The sequence below is a fragment of the Bubalus bubalis genome, chromosome X, assembly GCF_019923935.1.
Source record: "Bubalus bubalis isolate 160015118507 breed Murrah chromosome X, NDDB_SH_1, whole genome shotgun sequence".
In the NCBI taxonomy this organism is placed as follows: Eukaryota; Metazoa; Chordata; class Mammalia; order Artiodactyla; family Bovidae; genus Bubalus; species Bubalus bubalis.
This window is the reverse complement of record NC_059181.1, coordinates 135,323,396-135,342,457: the sequence shown is the minus strand read 5'-3', so window position 1 is coordinate 135,342,457 and position 19,062 is coordinate 135,323,396. Positions and strand designations below refer to the sequence as shown.

General features: G+C 37.0%; 1 protein-coding gene across 2 annotated transcripts in view; it reads left to right on the top strand.

The window, feature by feature from the left end:
• LOC123331720 overlaps window positions 1-13,298 on the top strand; it is a 114,704-nt gene extending 101,406 nt beyond the window's left edge. For both annotated transcript variants that reach the window (XR_006640606.1, XR_006640605.1), the window contains 3 exons: window positions 12,167-12,242; window positions 12,524-12,608; window positions 13,177-13,298. The gene's annotated coding sequence lies outside the window, so the exon portion shown is untranslated. The remainder of the gene's footprint in view (window positions 1-12,166; window positions 12,243-12,523; window positions 12,609-13,176) is intronic.
• The last annotated feature ends 5,764 nt before the right edge of the window (window positions 13,299-19,062 follow it).

Genomic DNA, 19,062 nt, shown 5'->3' with positions numbered 1-19,062 from the left:
AATTGCTTCCTCTACATTAAGGTAAGTCATGTTTAGCATTTCAAACTCAAACATGGTGGGACGTCTTTTGATCCATGATTCAGCCAAACAGAGCCCTTTCTAAATTTTGATACTGCACCATTAAATGCAGAATCTCTGCTTTGTGATTCTGCTTACATATATAAATTTAGTCTGTACAACTTCATGTTCCTCCCACCATTATTCCACTTCCTTAGTATCCATTACTACACAAATTTGAAAATGCAAGCAGTTCTGTTGGAGTATAGCACAAATTCTTATGGGTCATACTTTGTATTGACACCTTACCTTCAGAAGCCTGGTGGAACTTGAGTCTAGTTACAGATCTAGATGCAGAGAGGAGTGGTGCGGGTGTCTTGAGAAGATTCAGCATTGTTTTATAGAATAACTACACTAGAGGTGCTCCCAATGGCAAAGAAGGTTCATTAGGATTTAGGACTCCATGTCCCCAGCTCCATCAGTGTTCTCCTATATGTCTGCATTCCAACTTTCAAGGCCCTAGTCCTTCCCCATCAATTCTCTCACTTTAACATAATCATCCTATGAGGCTGGGAGTTTAAATTGTGTTATAATACAGCTAGATGCAGATGAGATTCTGGGGTTGCTTTCCAGCAACTACAGGATGTATATCTCCTTAAGAGATACAAGATTTAAGATTCAGAGATACAAGCAGTAGAATTATATGGCATTTGAACTCAGAATTCAAATCCTTGAGCTCATTCTTTTTTTCCCAAATTTGTTCAGAGACATTAGGAGTAAGCAGCCAGTCTCCCTATATTAGTTTGTCAAAACTGCTCAAAATATCATATACACACTCACCTAGTTCCTTGCTTTTAAGTGGTTGATTAGGATCAAGCAGTTCTAATGTTCTGCATTGCTAGATCATAGACTGTCAGTGCTCTCTTTACTACCAGAAATAGTCATTAGCATCTATAAATCTACTGAGGTTAGGAATCCAATTCCAGAAACTCTCAAGTCAAAGAACTCAAATTCCATTCTTGAACAACTCAGTACCAAAAATGGTACCAGAGTTCTCCATAATAACACTGCCTTAAGAGAGAGAGTGTATGTGTTTGTAGAGAGACAAACAGACAATATACTAAGCAATATACTGAGATCTACTAACCAATATGCTAAGGCTTGGGAAGTACAGACTAACAGCCTGGAAAGATGTGAGGAGCTATCAGTTTAACAACTCTTGAGGAATTGAATCCTGCCAAGAACTATGTAAGTGGACTTGTAAGTGGATCTTTGCTCAATCACATCATCAAATAAGAATGCAGCCCCTGCTGACACCTTGATTGCAGCCTTGTAATCTGAGGCTGCAATTCTCAAACAGAGGACTCACCTGCAGGGTACTTGGATTCCTAAACCATGAATATACTCTGAGATAAAGAATGCATGTTTTTTTAAGCCACTAAGTTTTAGGGAGATTTGTTTTGCAGCAAGAGAGAATTAATTCAAGGCCATATGCCAGTATGCAGTCTTGAATTAACATTTGTTTTGTCTGAGAAAACTAAAATAGAGAATTTATTCTAAACAAGTCCAAGTTTGATACTGCCCCCATGGAACTGGTTAAAACAAAGGCAAATTTCATCTAGAGGAACACAGCTTCAACATAGGGCTCAAAAAGACTTACAGATGAAGATATAAGAAACATGAACTTATAGGTAAAACAGAAACAAGCTTATAGATAAAACTGAAACAAGCCCTAAGAATTAGATTAATTAGAAAAAATCAGAATAACACTTTTACCAATGTTTCAGAGAAGGTCTTAGATACTGTAATTTTTAAAAGAATAAAAAATCATAGAACTGAAATAGTTAATTGTGGAAACAAAACAACAGAAACTGGTCAAATATTGGGTTAGACATACCTGAAAATATAATCAGCAAAATGAAAAATAGAATTACTTAAAATGAAAAACAATCAACGCGCTTAAAAATAATATGAAGGAATATTTAAGAGATGTAGATAAATAAATAAAAAGGTCAGTATATACTGAAAGAAGATGCAGATGGAGAGAACTAGGTAGAAGCAACATACTAAGAGCTAAATTTTGAAAAATCAGCTCCTTTTAATTTCCAAACTCCTTACTACAGAAAAATTGAAATAAATGACTGAAGAAAATTTTAATTTTAAGGTTTTGAGGAAAAAGACCTATTCAACAACAATTTGTATGCAACTAAACAATAATTAGGATCAATCAAAACATTTTATAGACAGTATAAAAATTATTATTCATAAGCTATCATTAAAAGAACTATTAGACATATTTCAGGTGGATAAAAATGGAAGCAAATCTATTAGGATGCAAGAAACAGTGGTGTACAAATAATAAATATATTGAGTAGATTTGTTATATGTCTTGCCTATAAAAAGTAAGTAATGATAAGACAAGTATAAGTGGTTAATGGAAAAAGTAAAATTCAATGCTATAAACTACATTATTTTTGCACACACCTGAACAGTAGATAGTGGTAATTTCTATATGTCATGCTGTAGTAAATCATCAAGGTTTCTCATAAACTGAGGTGATTGGCTGGGGATTCTTAATGTTTCTGGCCTCCCTGAGTACCTATGGTATTGATCTCTCAACACATTTATATAGATTTCTTAACCATACCATTTTCCCAAGCACAACATTTGGGAATCTCTGATCTAGACAAGTATAACAAACAAGATGCAGGTAGAACATGCCTGGAGTTAAATCCTATTGTATTTCTATTGTAAATGGGATGGTAGATACAGTAAAAAGAATTAAAGTATCCTTGTTAAAATATTGAAAGTAATGATAAAAAAATATAATGTAGAATACTTAAATAGATAAAGTAATTTGGCTGAGGTTAACATATAAACACTACTTTGTATAAAATAGATGACCACCAAGGACCTACTCTATACCATAGGGGAACTAGACTCCATATTATGTAATAATCCTTTAAGGGAAAAGAATCTGATAAAAGAAATATATACAACTGAAATACTGTGCTGTATTACCTGAAGCATACATGACATTATAAATAAACTACACTTCAATAAAAAAAAATTTTTTTAAAGAACTTCGGTTAAAAATTTAATAAGGGGAGAGGATAATTATACAGTAACAAATCAGTATCTGAAACTCAACAAATATCAAACTGAGTTTTAAAATCCCTGGAGGAGGAAATGGCAACCTGCTCCAATATTCTTGCTGAGATAATCCCATGGAAAGAGGAACCTGGTGGGCTACAGTCCATGGGGTCACAAAGAGTCAGACACAAGTGAAGTGACTGAGCACACATATTATTTAAAATACACGTACTTAAACTATGAGATCATAGAAATGTGAAAGAAATTATATAAAAACACATAACAAATAATTACAAATAACAAGAAACAGGGTCCTGATGTTAATATCAGATAAAATAAACATGAATGAAAAGCATTACTCAGAATGTGATTATTAATTAGTGCTAACAAGCTATTAAAACTATGAACTTGTTTATATTCAGTGATATATATAGGCTTAAAATATATAAAGATAAAATTGATTATGAACAGGAAGTTATACATCTACAAATATTATATGAAGATTTAATGTGAATTTCCAAATGATTTATTCATTGTGCAGTTTAAAATAGCAAGGTTTATGGAAAATACAAATAATAAAATTTGTAATTTAGTTAATACAGAAACTGAAACTGCCATTTACAGAATTAGAATTCATAGAACACTTCCATTAGTAGCCACAGAGCAAACTCAAACCAGATTTGTTACCATATGGACAACAACACATTAAATTAGAAGCTGATAGCAAAATACAGCCATATTTTCCAAAATCAAAAAATGTAAAACACTCATTTATATAAATGACTCATGGGATGAAAAATAATAAGGAAAATTTGAGTATCCAAATGAAGCTATAATTAAAACACTGTATATAAAATCTGAACTAGAAGAAAATTACCTATCAAATTACCAAGGGCATTTTTCACAGAACTAGAACAAAAAAAAATCTTAAAATCTATATGGAGGCACAGAAACCCCAAATAGCCAAAGTAATATTGAGGGGGGAAAAAATGGGAGTTGGAGGAATCAGGCTCCCTGACTTCAGACTAGGCTACAAAGCTATAGTCATCAAAATAGTATGGTACCAGCACAAAACCAGAAATATAGATCAGTGCAACAGGATAGAAAGCTCAGAAATAAACCCAGGCACCTATGATCGACTAATCAGTTACAAAGGGAGCATGACTACACAGTGATGGAAAGACAGTATTTTCAACAAATCGTGCTGGGAAAACTGGAAAACTACATGTAAAAAAAAAAATGATCTTTACCATCATATACAAAAAATAAGCTCAAAATTCATTAAAGACAGAAATGTGAGATTCAACACTATAAAACTCCTAGAGGAAAACATAGGCAGAATACTCTCTGACATAAATCATAGCAATATCTTTTTTGATCCATCTTCAAGAATAATGAAAGTAAAAACAAAGATAAACAAATGGAACCTACTTAAACTCAAAAACTTTTGCAAAGTAAAGGAAACAGTAAACAAAACGAAAAAGCAACCCACAAATTGTGAGAAAATATTTTCAAATGATGTGGCTAACAAGAGATTAGTCTCTGGAAGTTACAAACATGTGGCTTAACATCATCAAAACAAATAACCCAATCAAAAAATTGGCAGAAGTGCTTCCCTGGTAGTTCAGTAGTTAAAATCAGCCCTGCAATGCAGGGGACACTGATTTGATCCCTGGTCTAGGAAGATCCCATGTGCCACAGAGCAGTGAAGCCCATGTGCCACAAGTACTGAAGCCCTTGTTCCTAGAGCCTGTGCTGTGAAACAAGAAGCCCACACACCACAACTAGGGAGTAGACCCCAGTTGCCACAACTAGAGAAAAGTCCATGCATAGCAATGAAGACTCAACACAGCCATAAATAAATACTTTTAAAAAAATAGGAAGAAGACCTAAATAGACACTTCTCCAAAAAAGACATTGAACTGATTGTAAGCACATGAAAAGATGTTCAACATCACTAATTTTGAGAGACATGCAAATCAAAACTACAATGAGATAATTACCTCACAGTAGTCAAAATAGCTATTCTCCAAAATTCCACAAGCAATAAATGCTGGAGAGGGTGTGGAGAGGAGGGAACCCTTGTACACTAGTCGTGAGAATGTAAATTGGTACAGCCACTATGGAGAACAGTTTCAGTTCAGTAGCTCAGTTGTGTCCAACTCTTTGCATCCTCATGGACTGCAGCATGGCAAGCCTTCCCTGTCCATCACCAATTCCTGGAGACTACTCAAAATCATGTCCATCAAGTTGGTGATGCCATCCAACCATCTCATCATGTGTCATCCCCTTCTCCTCCTGCCTTCAATCTTTCCCAGCATCTGTGTCTCTTCCAATGAATCAGTTCCTTGCATCAGGTGGCCAAAGTATTGGAGTTTCAGCTTCAGCATCAGTCCTTCCAATGAATATTCAGGACTGATTTTCTTTAGGATGGACTGCTTTGTTCTCTTTGCTGTCCAAGGGACTCTCAAGAGCCTTTTCCAACACCACAGTTCAAAAGCATCAATTCTTTGGCACTCAGCTTTCTTTATAGTCCAACTCTCACATCCATACATGACTACTGGAAAAACCATAGCTTTGACTAGACCTTTGACTAGACTGAGGACCTTTGTTGGCAGTGTATGTAATGTCTCTGCTTTTTAATATGCTGTCTAGGTTGGTAGAGTATGGTGATTCCTTAAAAAACTGAAAAATAGAGCTACCATATGGTCTTGGAATCCCAGTTCTGGGCATATATCCAGAGAAAAACATGATCTGAAAGGATAATTGGAAACCAGTGTTCACTGCAGCACTGTTTACAATAGCCAAGACATGAAAGCAAACTAAATGTCCATTGACAACAACGGATAAAGAAGACGCGGGACATATATACAATGGAATATTACTCAGCCCTTAAAAAGACAGAAATAATGCCATTTGCAACAACATGGAAAGACCTAGAATGTGTCATACTGAGTGAAGCCAGAGAAAGAGAAATATGATATATCCCTTATATGCGGAATCTAAAAAGTAATGGTACAAATGAACTTACTTAAAAAACAGAAACAGACTCAGAGAACAGACTTATTGTTACCAGGGAGGAAAGGTGGCGTTGAGAAGGGGTATGTTGGGAGCTGGAGATCGACATGTATACACTGCTATATTTGTACCAGCTTTTGGGAGAAGATTTCCAGGAAACTGAGGAAAAAGAAGTCAGACAAGCCCAATGAACCTTCTGCACTGAGTATATGAAACAGGCTATGCAATGGGACACAAAAGGCCTAGAGTTTGCAGGACACAATTCAAGAGTGAAGAGAGTAACACAGAAAAGCAACTCCAGATCACTGCAGAAGGTCTCATTCAATTATTAAACTCAGTCAACTCATGAGCATATGCTTCTGAGGAAGTGACCCAAGACCAGAAGTGAACCATACAAAATAATTAGAGGAAACAGCATTTAGAACTCATACAGGGCCAGGAATAATGCCTGTTTCTTTCAGCCAAACTGGAAAGCTTCATGAAGATTCATGGCTCACTGGTAGAGTACAGATGATGAGTCTTACCTCCATAGGAGAGAAAATACTTAGCCGAAGATTGACCACTGTCCTGGTTTTGTCTAATAAATCTTAAAAGAAAGTCCTGAAAGATTAAATTGTTTTCAGGTAAGGGAAGGTGGAGATTTTTTTGGAATTAAAAGTGTCTAGAACTCAACAAGGTTAAATCCACAATGGCTGGCATGCCATTAAAAAAAAAAGCATTAAACAGGAAGGTATATCCCAAATGAGAACAGAAATTAATAAACAGAAACCAATCCAGAAATGACACAATGACACAGTGCTTAGAATTAGCAAAAAAGGACATAATGATGATTATAATTTCAGTCTTGAAGAAGTTAGAGACATGAAAGATATGTGAAAGTTACTTAGTTGTTTACAACTCTTTGTGACCCCATGGACTATATACAGTGCATGGAATTCTCCAGGCCAGAATACTGGAGTGGGTAGCCTTTCCATTCTCCACGGGATCTTCCCAACCCAGGGGTCGAACCCAGGTCTCATGCATTGCAGGTGGATTCTTTACCAGGTGAGCCACCAGGGAAGCATGGCATAAATCAAATTTACACAGATAAAAACTCCAAAATATGCTGAATGGATTAAGGGCATATTAGATGATACAGAAAGATTTGTGAATGTGGAGATATTCAATGCAAATTATAAAAGAGAAGATAAACCATAAAATGACGAGAAAATCAGTGAGCTGTGGGCAAGGTCAAAAAGTCAATTACATGTGTAATTAACATCCTCAAAGATAAAACAGAGATAAATGTCAAAAAAACTTACTGAAGAAATAGTGGCAGACAATGTCTTAAATTTGATGAAATGTAATCTAATCAGTTCAATATACACCTGTAGTCATATCAATTAGTTTATGATTCCTAGGAAAGACAAGAGGTAGCTGTAGCAGAGATTTATTTGGGTGGTGGTTTGATAAGATTTCTTATGATAGGAAGTCTCTCACAGTAGGGAACCTTCCAGAAACTTTTGGATCATTGCTCAGAAGAAGAGGGATAGGGGACTCACAGAGGGGAGGGAAACAGAGCGCTTATAGGTGATGTCACTCAGCAGCATGGCAGCGAATCTCTAGGGTCAGAACTCTGAAGGCAACAATGGTTTGGGATCTTTTATAGTCTCAGGGTTTGACAAATCTGTGGCTAGCAGATATTGGGTTCAGCTGAAGTCTGGATTACTATTTCTGATTACTAATCTGATGACTAATTACTAACCACTGTCCTGGTTTTTTAAGTCCTGAAAGATTAAATTGTTTTCAGGTAATTTAGCTATGTACCAGAAGGAAGGTGGAGATTTTTTTGAAATTTAAAGAAAAGTTTCTAGAACTCATCAAGGTTAAATCAACAATGGCTGGCTTAAAGTATGGATTTTTTTTAGGGATGGTTTCTTCATCTTTTGCTCAGCATTAAGTGTTATTTCAGATTGGGAATTTGACACTTACATTGTGGTAACACTGGAATTCACATCCAGTTCTCCAGGATTTTCTGTGGTATTTTTTAAATTACTTAAACTGTGGTATTAACATTTGGGACTTTGCTAGACCATTTTTACAAAGGCTATTTCTTACTGAATGTAATCACTGAAGTCTCTATTTTCATAACTTACATTTAGGGAATATTTTAGTAAAAATTTTTTTTAATGCCACAAGCTATAACAGAACAAACCAAAAAAAAAAAAGAAAGAAAGAAAGAAAAAGAAACAAAAAGACTCAGTTACCTCTTCTAGTCTTTGCAAATTGCCTCTTTTCTGGAGCCCAACATGAAAGCTTGATGTCTACTCAAGTCCTTTTTGAGCATGTATCTCAGCTTTCCGAGTTTTCTCAGCCATATATATGGCTGGTGTTGAACATCCTAATTCCACAAAAAGCCTCACTCTAGTTCCTTAGGTGGTCTGTTGTATGTCTCTGCCCATAATATCTTGCCTCTGGTTTCTGTGGATTTATTGTCCTCTTGCAGCTTTTATGAGAGGTGCCTGCTACTTATCCCACCTGTGACCTGAGTTGGGAGAAATAGAAATGAATGCTTTGCTTCAGGTATCCCCTAAACATGTTAGAACAGATGTATACAATAATCTGCAAATAAGATCAGCCAGTTCTCTCTGGTTTAAGAGAAGGAACTGGAAACTAGCATGCTCCCACTTCAAGACCAAAACTGACTCCACACCAGAAGAATGTGGGGAAAAGTAAACATACAAATAAAATTTTCTATAATTTTGGAGGATGTTTTTTTCTGATTGAGTGTTCACTTGGTTTCTATAAACCTTTGAGTGTTCTCCAGAAATCTGAGAAAGATGGCTCAGAGAGCCCTGCTTGTTTTGTGTTTTTCCAGAGGGAGAACAGGTCTTGGAAATTTGTAGTACCCCATTTTTCTGACCACCCATACTTTTAATATATCCCAGATCTGTAGTGAAAATCCACATTCACTCAAGTGTTGGTCCTTCTTTTAAGGATTTGTGAGGTGAAAGTGAAAGTCACTCAGTCATGTCTGACTCTTTGGGATCCCATGGACTATACAGTCCATGGAATTCTCCAGGCCAGAATACTGGAGTGGGTAGCCTTTCCCTTCTCCAGGGGATCTCAACCCAAGCATCGAACAGGTCTTCTGCATTGCATGTGGATTCTTGGCAATTTATTAAACTTTTCAAAAACTTTTTCAATTTAAAACTTTTTTGTACTGTTCCCTATTTCTTTTTTTGGCTGTGTTCTACAGACAGCATGTAGGATCTTAGTTCCCTGACCAGAGATGGAACCCATGCTCCCTACATTTAGCACACTCTTAACCACTGGACTGTCAGGGAAGTCCCTCTTTGATTTCTGATTGTAGTTTGTTATCCCCTTCCATCTCCTTACTTTAGATTTCTGAACAATTATTTTTATAGCTTCTTAAGTTGGAGACTTAGATAATTTATTCTAGATATTTATTTTCCTGAATGCTCATTTCTTTCGTTATTACTCATTTAAATAACTTATCTAATTTTACTGTGATTACTGACTTTATCTATGGGTTATGTAGAAGTATGTTCCTTAGTTTTAAAGTTTGTCTATTTTTTGGATTTTTTCCCCTAGTAGGAGATTAAATTCCATTGCAATCAGACTGTATACTTATAATAAATTTATAACTTGTCTTATGGCCATGTATGATGTCATATAAATAGAATCATATCACATATAGTCTTTTTAGATCTGGCTTCTTTTATCAAAGTACATTTAAAATTTATCTAAATTGAATGAATTACTAGTTCCTTATTTTTATGGCTAAGGAACATTCCATTCCATGTATGTAATAAGGCTTATCTATCCACCTTTTGAAAGGCATCTAAGTTCTTTCAGTTCGGTTAAATTTTTGAATAAAACTTCTATATATATGTCCAAGCTTTTGTATTAACATAATTTACATTTCTCTTGGAAAATCCTTAGGATTTGGATTGCTAGACATATGTTATGTGGTTATTTAACTTCATAAGTATCTGCCAAACTGTTTTCTAAAATGATTATAACATTTTACATTCTTACCAGCAGTGTGTGACATTTCTGTTTTTCTGCATTCTCTCCAAAACTTTGTATTTTAAGTTTCTTGTTTACAGTTTTATCCATTTCAATAGGTGTGCAGTGATATCTAATTGCTTCTGGTTCCATTTTTCCAAAATGGTGACCAGCATTGTTCTTCACTAGGGGAAAGCAAATAAAAACAAAGTGAGGTATCTTTACAGTCATACCAAAATAGCTAAAATTAAGAAAGCTGACAATTCCAAACTTGGTTAAGATGTAAAAAAAACTGGGACTCTCATTATGCTGTTTTGGTTGTTGGAAATAGTACAAACACTTTGGGAGGGAAACCTATCTTGGCACTAGATACTGAAGCAAACAATATTCCTATTTATGATGCAATACAGCAATCCCACCCCTAGAGAAACAAGTGCTTACGTGCCTGTACTTTGAAATGCAAGTATAAGAAATTCATAGCAAAGTAGTTTATAATATACCCAAACTGGAAATAACCACATGCCTATCAAGAATAGAATTAAATAAATTCTGGTCTATGAACACATCGATTACAAAGGATAAAATTCCCGCTATACATACTACTATCAGTGAATATCATAGATAACTTATTTGACAGAAACCAAACACAAACTATGCACAAATTAGTACATACTCTGATTTCTTTTTACATAATATTTAAGAAGAGGCAAAACAAATTTATGGTGACAGAAATAAGAACAGTGGTTGGCTGTATAGTGGGTGATTGATTTAAAAGGGGCATAAGAGGGAATTCCCTGGCAGTCCAGTGGTTAGGACTTTACACTGGGAGGACTAAGATCTTGCGAGCTGTGAGGCACAGCCGAGAAACTGGATCCAATTATACAGAGTGAAGTAAGCCAGAAAGAAAAACACCAATACAGTATACTAACACATATATATGGAATTTAGAAAGATGGTAACAATAACCCTGTGTGTGAGACAGCAAAAGAGACACAGATGTATAGAACAGAGTTGCCAGTCCAGGTTCGATGCATGATACTGGATGCTTGGGTCTGGTGCACTGAGATGACCCAGAAGGATGGTACGAGGAGGGAGGAGGGAGGGGGGTTCAGGATGGGGAACACGTGTATACCTGTGGCGGATTCATGTTGATGTATGGCAAAACCAATACAGTATTATAAAGTAATTAACCTCCAATTAAAATAAATTTATATTAAAAGAAAAAATATAAAAATGAGACATAAGAGAACTGTATGGAATAATAAATTGAAAAGGGTAGTAATTATGAGGTTATATGCAGATGTAAAATTTGAATCTATATAATTAAGATTATACACTGGAATATTACCCAGCCTTAAAAAAGTGAAAATTTGCAATAATATGAATGGACCTGAAGGGTATTATGCTTAGTGAAATAAGTCAGAGAAAGACACATACTGTATGTTATCATTTGATGTGGAATCTAAAAAATGAAGTAAATGAAAAAATAAAAGCAGAATCACAGATATAGAGAAAAGTCTAGTAGTTAACAGTGGGGCAAGACAGGGATATGGGATTGAAAAATACAAATTAATATGTACGAAACAAATAAGCTACAAAGATATTGTACAGTGCATGGGATTTAGCTAATATTTTATAACAGTAAATGGAATATAATCTATAAAAATATTGAATGTTATATACGTGAAACTAATATAAATCAACTGTACTTCAGTAAAAATAAAAATCACAAAACCTCAAAAAATAAAAGATAAATACAGATTAATATACCTCACTGAATGCATTTACATGTCTTTTTGTTATTGTTACCTGACTTGTTTGCTTTAGACTTGTTTATTAACCTAAAAAACAGCTTTTAAATTAGATGAATCTGAGGGCTTAAATTAATCTGAGGTCTTATATATAAATTTAGCTATAAAACAAAGTGTAAGATCATTTTCTGGAAAATATATTTTCACTTATTAGATGAATGAAATAGTTACGAAATCAGGGCCTTGAGAAAGAAACACAGTCTTATTTTCTTACAATATAATTTTCTTCCCTGTAGTAGCTGAGATTTGCAAATTCTGAAAAATACAAGGCTGAGAATTGTTGGTGTCCAAATCACGTTGGAGAGGCCTCAGGTAAATATGAAGAAGTTATGTCTATAGTTAGAAGGAACTAGGAACGATAGTGATTGAAAGCAGGTGATTAAAGTATCAATGTAACTTGAAAGTTTCTCACTTACAATGTATTCAGTTTAAGCTAGAATTTTAAGATAATTTTTGAAAAAGCTTGAATTTAACTAACATCTTATGGAAAAAACCCAAATGAACTTCTTGTCTAACCCAATATTAATAAAGAATTATTGAGTAATGTCAATATCATGGCATCATGAAATGCTCCCTTTTTCTCTCCTTTTCAGTCTATAACCATTAAAACAGCTATAACTCAACAAAGATGCCTCTACCCAGGATTCTGGACAGTTCTACACATCTGTACATCTACAGGTAGGTGGAGTGGAAACATAGAAGAGGTAGAACAAGTGGAGCAGTTGAGACAGTGCCTGTTATCCTGGGCCCCCAGCTGCAGTGGCTGAGCCTGTAGCCCCAGAGAACCTAGTAGCATCAGGGAAGGCAACACACAGATAACCAGCCTTTCAGCTGAAGTGGTGTCCACAGCCACAGGGAACTAACTGAACATAGGGCAGTAAAACCTGTGACCCTGTCCCATCAGCCATAGAGGCACCTATGACTCTGGCTCTGCAATACCACCTACAGTGGTGGCAGCCATGAACCTAACAACCCTAGTCAAGGCAGAGACACCTTTGACACTGGTTCCCCACCCCTCCTCATGATGGGAGAGTATACAACACAGGATACTGGATCCAGTACAGGTTCCCACCATCCTGGTGCCACAGGCAGCAGTGCCAGTTACACCAGTAGCGGCAAGGCATCTGTGACTCCAGAGGCACAATCAGCAACATTGAGGGGAGATAACTCTGAAAGAGTCCTTGTAGGTTGAAAAGCTTCAATTCTCAGGTATACCCAGAGGTATACTAACTTGTTGAATTCTTAGAATCAAGAAAGAAGAAAAAGGAGGAGAGGAAGAGAAGGAAGAAAGGTGTTCATTACTTCAAATGCATCAGCAGAGGAACAACATCAAGTAAAATGAAGAACCACACTAACATTGTATCACAAGAAGAAAATGACAGTTCCCAAGAAGCGGTGTAAATGGAATTTTGCCAAGTAACTGATAACAGAATTCAAAGTAACTGTCATGAAGAAACTAAGTGATATACAAGAAAACGTAGAATGAAAACCTAGAAAGGCAGTTCAGTCAGATCATGAATAAAATTAACAGAAGGAGAAACCGAAACTCTTAAACAGAATGTGTGCTCAGTTGTCCATTTAGTCCAGGCTATGGTTTTTCCAGTGGTCATGTATGGATGTGAGAGTTGGACTGTGAGGAAAGCTGAGCACTGAAGAATTGATGCTTTTGAACTGTGGTGTTGGAGAAGACTCTTGGGAGTCCTTTGGGCTTCAAGGGGATCCAACCAGTCCATCCTAAAGGAGATCAGTCACTGGAAGGACTGATGCTGAAGCTTAAACTCCAATACTTTGGCCACCTCATGCGAAAAGTTGACTCATTGGAAAAGACTCTGATGTTGGGAAGGATTGGGGGCAGGAGGAGAAGGGGACAAAAAAGTATGAGATGGCTGGATGGCATCACCGACTCGATGGACATGAGTTTGGGTGAATTCCGAGAGTTGGTGATGGACAGGGAGGCCTGGTGTGCTGGAATTCATGGGGTCGCAAAGAGTCAGACACAACTGAGTGATTGAACTGAACTGAACTGTGCTCAGTTGTGTCCAACTCTGTGACCCCATAGACTGCATCCCACAAGTCTTCTCTGTCCATGGGATTTCCCAGGTAAGGATACTGGAGTGAGTTTCTATTCCCTATTCTAGGGGATCTTCCTGACCTAGGGATCGTACCTGCATCTCCTGTGTCTCCTGCATTGGCAGGTGGATTCTTGACCACTGAGGTGCCTGTGAATCCCTAAAAAAAAAAAAAAAAAAGTACCAAATTATTAAGTTGAAGAACCCTCCAAAATGAGATGAATAATGCATAGAAAGCATTGTAAATAGAAAAGACCATGTGGAAGACAGAATCAGTGAGTTCAAAGGTAGAACTCTAGCAGTGACCCACATAAAACAAGAGAAAGAAAATCTAAAAAAATGAAGAAATAATATGAGAACTACCCAACTCTTAAAAAGGGAAAAATTAAGATAATGGGTATCCCAGAAGGAGAAAGGTAGAAGGTAGTATAACAGCATTCATTTAAAGAAAAAATAGGTGAGAACTTCCCAAATATGGGGAAGGAACAGGATATAGAATTTCACGAAACCAAGAGAATACCTAATTACCTCAATGCAAAAAGACCTTCCTCAAGATATATTAAAACTATCAAAAGTCAATGACAAAGGCAGAATTTTAAAGTCAGCCATGGGGGAAAAATGGTAACCTACAAAGAAACTCTTATTAGGCTATCAGCAGATTTCTCTATAGTCAAGGAGAGAGTGGAATGATGTACTCAAAATACTAAAAGATAAAAATTGTCAACCAACAATACACTATTTAGCAAGATGCCATTCAGCTATGAAGAAGAAATAAAATCCTTTCCCAGAAAAACAAAAGCTGAGGGAGTTTCTCAACCCCTAGACCTGCCTTACAAGACATGTTGAAACCAGCTCTTCTATCTGAAACAAAAAGGCAAAGGCACATAAAGCTTTGAATAAGGTGATAGAATTGGACATTTTCAACTCCATATTAGAATGGGCTGTTAAGCAGTTAATTATAGCATGAAGGTTAAAGAGAAAAGACAGTAAAAAATAATTACACCTGCAATTTGATAAAATCAAAACAAAAACGGATACATAATGTGAGATAAGAGCATAAAAGGGAGAAGAGAAAAAGGATGAAAATCAGACAAAGATAAGATGCTATCAGCAGAAAAAGGACTGTTTTGTCTAGGAGACATCTTAAAAATACCTCATGGCAACCACAAAACATAACATCTATAGCACAGACACACAAAAAAAGAGGAAACCGAGAAAAACATAGAAAACTACTAACATAAAATGGTAGAAAACACAAAATTAAACGAGTTATAGAGTAATAAGAAAACAAGAAGACTGCTACCTCATGCCATACACAAAGTGAACTAAAGACTTGAATATGGCGTATGAAACCATAAACTCCTAGCAGAAAGCATAAAGAGTACATTCTTTAACATCAGTTTAGCAGTACCTTTCTGGATGTCTCCTCATGCAAAGGAAGCAAAACCAAAAATAAATAAGTGGAACCTGCAGCAAATTAAATGGTTTCTGCAACAGCTCAGGAAACCAAATCATAATCAAAAGACAACCTACTAAAAGAAAATACTTGCAAATCATAAATTTGATAAGATTTAATGGCAAAAATCACTTCATGGGAAATAGATGGGGAAACAGTGGAAACTGTGTCAGACTTTATTTTTTGGGGCTCCAAAATCACTGCAGATGATGACTGCAGCCATGAAATTAAAAGACACTTACTTCTTGGAAGGAAGGTTATGACCAACCTAGAAAATATATTAAAAAAGCAGAGACATTACTTTGCCAACAAAAGTCCATCTAGTCAAGGCTATGGTTTTTCCAGTGGTCATGTATGGATGTGAGGGTTGGACTGGGAAGAAAGCTGAGTGCCAAAAAATTGATTGCTTTTGAACTGTTTTTGGAGAAGACTCTTGAGAGTCCCTTGGACTGCAAGGAGATCCAACCAGTCCATTCTGAAGGAGATCAGCCCTGGGATTTCTTTGGAAGGAATGATGCTAAAGCTGAAACTCCAGTAATTTGGCCACCTCATGCAAAGAGTTGACTCATTGGAAAAGACTCTGATGCTGGGAGGGATTGGAGGCAGGAGGAGAAGGGGACGACTGGATGGCATCACCAACTCGATGGACGTGAATTTGAGTGAACTCTGGGAGTTGGTGATGGACAGGGAGGCCTGGCGTGCTGCGATTCATGGGGTCGCAAAGAGTCGGACATGACTGAGCGACTGAACTGAACTGAACTCAAAGGTCAAAATATATAAAGAACACATTTAAGTGAATAACAAAAACAACAACAAAATCCCAAGTTTTAAAAATGGACAAAGGACCTGAATAAACATTTTTCCAAAGGTGACATATGATAGTTCATTGGGCAAATGAAAGGATGTTCAACATCCTTAATTATTAGAGAAATACAAATGAAAACCACAATGAGCTATTGCTTCACAACTTTTGGCATTCTATTATCAAAGAGGTAGGAAATAACAAGTGTTGAAGAGGATGTGGAGAAAAGAACTCTGTCATCTTGTGCTTACTGCAAGGCAAATGGCTCTGCCAGTTGGGACTACAATTTATCAAGCTGGCAGAGTGACAAATTTCATTGTTGTAGAAAATTTTATCATATATTCAGTTCTGAACAGTTCATATGAAAGAGGTGTGAGCAGGCAGAACTTAGCAATACTGTAATGACACTGGCCCAGGAGACAGAGATCATTTGGTTTCCTTGAACCTGGAGCATATCTCTCTGAAAGATTTATCTGCCTCAGCTGCCACCAAGGGTCCCTGAGTTTCAGGATCAGATAATACAACAAAACAGGATCTCCCTATGAAAAAAAAAAAAATTTTGTCACTCATGCCTGTCTTCCGTATGAACTGTTCAGAACTGAATATATGATAAAATTTTCTACAACAATGAAATTTGTCACTCTGCACATAAAGTAGGATGTTGAAGAATTAATTCTTAAAATTATACATTAATAGCTTTAACTTCCAGCTAATTCTGCCCCATAAGAAGGATGTTGAGACAGTCACCAGTTTATGGTAGAATAGTGATATATCCGCAAGTGACTTCTGAACTAAAGTTGTTTAATATGCATGTTTGTTGATGCAGTATTGTCACCCAGAAAATCACTCTGCCAGTAATAGCTTCCAGTAGATGTAGCCTTGGTCCTCTGAGACACTGGTTGCCAGCTTCAGTGTACCAATATTGGGAAAAGTAGTCATATATTAGAAATATTTGTGCAAAGAATTAATTGGTGAACAAACCATAATTAGAGGGAAACCCAAAACATCATATGACTAACATTAAAACATAATTTTTAGAAACATTTGTAGTAAGATAACTTTATATTAACAAAGCTATGGATATCTGTGAAGAATACATTAGTTTATTAATCATGCAGAGAAGGTCAGAGGAGAACTGAATATGGGATGGACTGTGTTACTCTTCATCATCCCTAAACTTTATGTCTGAGTTTAGATGACTAAAATATATATATATATATATATATATATATATATATATATATTGAAATTTAAAGAAAAAATTTATTTTTAGATCTGAAAATCAATTTTTAGGGTCTTTTTTTTGGCAAGGTAATAGTAGGTTATAAAGTGAAAATTAATGGAGTAATAGGGGACTTAAAAATATATATTTTTTAAATTTAAAAAATGATAATAGTAAAAATTATCTATGACTTTTTCTGTAGCTGTTGTGGACCGTGTGGGGTCAGTTCATTTTCATATAGTTCCTTGGTCCGGCTTGTACTTCTCAAGGTCTATAGGCCCCTTCCTATGTAGTTGGTGCTAACTACAGGGTTTTAATCTATTGCACCTGTCACTTCGAGAACGGTTCCCTCTGTTTATTTTAGCTTGTTTGCTGGTCTCTTCAGTGTCTTAATTTCTGCCCTGACACAACAGGGACAGTGGTGGTCACTTTTTTAGGCTGACTTGTTCAGTCGTGCTGTGGGGAGGGAGGAACACTGCAAACAAATATCACTGGCATGTGCTCACAGTGTTTGAGCTGCATTGGGTTTGCCCCCACTCATGGCGTGTGTGGTTTCCCAGTCTACACTGCTCAGCATCTAGCTTGTTCTGCCGGGAACTGTCTGATGCAGGCCCTGGTTTGCATGCACTTCCCAGGTCTAAGCCGCTCAGGTTCTCGGGTACTCCACAAAGGTGCAGACTTGGTTGGGCCTGCGTTTTGTGCCCGTCCCAGGTCTGAGCAGCTAAGGTGACCAGGTGCTTGGCTAGCACAATTGCCCCCAGTTGAAGGCTGCGGCTTATAGCCTCCCCCGTCCCAGTCCCTTGGTTTTCTGGGTGTACAACAAGCACGCCTTCTCAGGTGTACCATGTGTCTCTTCTGGGGAGCTGATCTCTGCCTGAGACCCTCCTGGTGGATGTTGACTGTCCAGAATCCCAAGAAGTCTTGATTTTACAAGGAAGTCTGCTTGCGGTTTGGTATAGGATGCCTCTCTGGGGCTGTGATTGCCCCCTTCCAGCTCTGGCTCTCCTCGCCTGCATGTCTCCAGTGGGGGATGGGCCAGTCTTAAGCCGGCTAGTTCTGCTCAGTCCTTTGTTCTGTGAGGGATCCTGGCGGTGTCTTAGTTTAAGCCTTTTCGCGGGATTGTTATCTCACAATCAGGGTTGCTATCTCTGACTAGTTCCCTCAGATTATCCTTGGGGTATTCAGGCCCAGTCCTTACCCAGAGCACTGCAGCCCGTGCCTCCCTGTTCAGCCCCCACTTGCTAGTGATGGATGTGAGCGTCTGGGCTGCTGCTCCACTGGGAGTTGCTGTTAGGCACATAATCTGTGGGTTTTAATTATTTATTCATTTTTCCTCCCGGTTATTTGCCCTCTGAGATTCCAAAGCTCGCCACAGACCCACCAGAGAGAGTGCTTCCTGGTGTTTGGAAACTTCTCTCTTTTTTAAGTCTCCCTTCCCAGGACGGATGTCCGTCCCTACCTCTCTTGTCTCTCTTTTTATCTTTTATATTTTGTCCTACCTCCTTTCGAAGACAATGGGCTGCCTTTCTGGGTGCCTGATGTCCTCTGCCAGCATTCAGAAGTAGTTTTGTGGAATTTGCTCA